Here is a 3,054-nt window from a genome sequence, read left to right on the forward strand (position 1 = left end):
GCCGCTGCGCTGCTGCTACTACTGCGACGAGTGCTGGTGAGACTGGTCGTGGACGCCGTGCTGCTGGCCCTGGTCGTGCGGCGGGTGCTTGTGGACCTACCTCATCTCCAGGTTGTGGATCTCCTCCATCATTAGCTTCCACAGCCTCACCCTCGCGTTGATGAACCAGTTCGACACCTGCACCGCCATTATTAACCCAACATGTCAACCAAGCTCCAGAAACAAAATGACATGGTAGCGGCAACAGTGACCAGCTTTGCTGCTTACCTGATTCTTTGTTAGGCCTGTCTGCTTGGCCAGCATTTGCTTGTCGCCATCAGGAGGATACCTGCAAAGTTTCAACCCGAATATCAGACCAATGCAGCAGTACTCCTGATTGCAACACGTTCAAAAGGGAGATGCGTATCTGTTTTTCCTGTTTCCAATCTTTACTTTCAACTCTTGCAATTGTTAGTAAACGATTCTTACTCTCAGATGTACCATGATAACAACTACACTAGTACAAAATAGATGCAGATAGACAAAAGATGGTTTACAGTATTTGTTCTTATGAAGAAAGAAAAAGTTGCTATAGAAAAGTACATGATCGCAATCACCACTTAGTAGTGTGAAGTCATCTGCAATTAGAACTCACTGGCTAGTGCACTGCTTTTACAAGATTGCAATTTCTGGTTATATTTGATTTTAATCTACTTGGAGACTTTAGAGGTGTCTATACCATTGAAGCCCATGTAATCTTGGTGTGTTGTAGCAACAAACTGCTCAGCCCATGTAATCGAAGCCTAGGAATGGAATGAGCGGTGCGGCCCAGAAAAGAACTAGCATTCAGTTTAGGCTACAAATGTTTGCAGCAAACATTCAGTTGCATATAGGACGTGTCTCTTTTGTTCCTAGAATTGTTGTATCTTAATATTTCTTTCATTTACTACATCCTTATAATCTAGGGAACCATATCTGCAAGCTACAGTTTAGGCTATATATTTTTGCAGAGTTTATAAATCTATGTAGAATAATTAGGATTCAACAAGCGTAAACCTGTTACTTCCCTTGCCGGTGAATTGACCTGATGAAATGAATGTAGTTTATACCTGATTGTTGTTGTTTATTCAAGGGAAAAGTCTCTTTGATTTTGGTCTTGATTCTAATTGTCCATCTTCTGCATGTATTGGAACAAACCATCCTACGATGTTTCTATTCAAATGTGTGTGTCGTCAGATTAGAAATAATGATGAAATTCTGCTACTTATAATACTTATGATGAAATGTGTTTGACTCTTATTTTCACAGCTTGCCGCTTGGATCCTTGTTGGGGTGGACGAGTTACCTCCTTCTTGGGAACCTGTTGCCACGCCAAACTTCGGTAAGCTACATAAGCTTCTTGGCCTCTTGAGCTTGTTTCATTGCCGAAGTAGTATATCATACTTGATAGCTCTTGGTCATTGCACATCTTGGCACACTGATGATATAATTTTAGGATCGAAAGTATGTCTAGAGGGGGGGTGATTAGACTACTTGACCAAATAAAAACTTAACCTTTTCCCAATTTTAGTTCTTGGCAGATTTTAGCTATTGTAGGACAAGTCAAGCAATCATCACACAATTCAAGCAAGCATGCAAAGAGTATATTGGCAGCGGAAAGTAAAGCATGCAACTTGCAAGAATGTAAAGGGAAGGGTTTGGAGAATTCAAACCCAATTGGAGACACGGATGTTTTTCCCGTGGTTCGGATATGTGGTGCTATCCTACATCCACGTTGATGGAGACTTCAACCCATGAAGGGTAACGGTTGCGCGAGTCCACGGAGGGCTCCACCCACAAAGGGTAACGGTTGCGCGAGTCCATGGAGGGCTCCACCCACGAAGGGTAACGGTTGCGCGAGTCCACGGAGGGCTCCACCCACGAAGGGTCCACGAAGAAGCAACCACCCACAAAGGGTCAACGAAGAAGCAACCACCCACAAAGGGTCCACGAAGAAGCAACCTTGTCTATCCCACCATGGCCATCGCCCACGAAGGACTTGCCTCACTAGCGGTATATCTTCACGAAGTAGGCGATCTCCTTGCCCTTACAAACTCCTTGGTTCAACTCCACAATCTTGTCGGAGGCTCCCAAGTGACACCTAGCCAATCTAGGAGACACCACTCTCCAAGAAGTAACAAATGGTGTGTAGGTAATGAACTCCTTGCTCTTGTGCTTCAAATGATAGTCTCCCCAACACTCAACTCTCTCTCATAGGATTTGGATCTGGTGGAAAGAAGATTTGAGTGGAAAGCAACTTGGGGAAGGCTAGAGATCAGGATTTATATGGTAGGAATGGAATATCTTGGTCTCAACACATGAGTAGGTGGTTCTCTCTCAGAACATATGAGTTGGAATTGTGTATGTGTTCTGATGGCTCTCTTTTCGAATGAAGAGGAGGTGGAGGGGTATATATAGCCTCCACACAAAATCCAACCGTTACACACAGTTTTCCAATCTCGGTGGGACCGAATAAACAAACTCGGTCGGACCGAAAGGTAAACCTAGTGACCGTTAGAGATTTTCGGTGGGACTGACATGCAACTCGGTAGGACCGATATGGTTAGGGTTTGGGCATAACGTAATCTCGGTGAGACCGATTACACAAACTTGGTGAGACCGATTTTGGTAATTAGCTAACCAGAGAGTTGGTCAGGCAAACTCGGTGGGACCGATTTGCTCTTTCGGTGAGACCGAAAAGTTACAAAAAGGAAACACTGAATTTACATTGCAATCTTGGTGGGACCGATTCGCTCTTTCGGTGAGATCGAAAAGTTACGAAAGGGAAACAGAGAGTTTGCAATCCCATCTCGGTGAGACCGAGATCCCTATCGGTAGAACCGAATTGCTAGGGTTTGGCAGTGGCTTATGACAAGTGAAACTCGGTGGCGCCGGATAGAAAGAATCGGTAGGACCGAGTTTGGCTTAGGGTTTAGGTCATATGTGGATATGGGAAAGTAGTTGAGGGTTTTGGAGCATATCACTAAGCACATGAAGCAAGAGGCTCATTAAGCAACACCTCATCCCTCCTTGATA

Source organism: Triticum dicoccoides, chromosome 5A (assembly GCF_002162155.2).
Source record: "Triticum dicoccoides isolate Atlit2015 ecotype Zavitan chromosome 5A, WEW_v2.0, whole genome shotgun sequence".
Taxonomy (NCBI): domain Eukaryota; kingdom Viridiplantae; phylum Streptophyta; class Magnoliopsida; order Poales; family Poaceae; genus Triticum; species Triticum dicoccoides.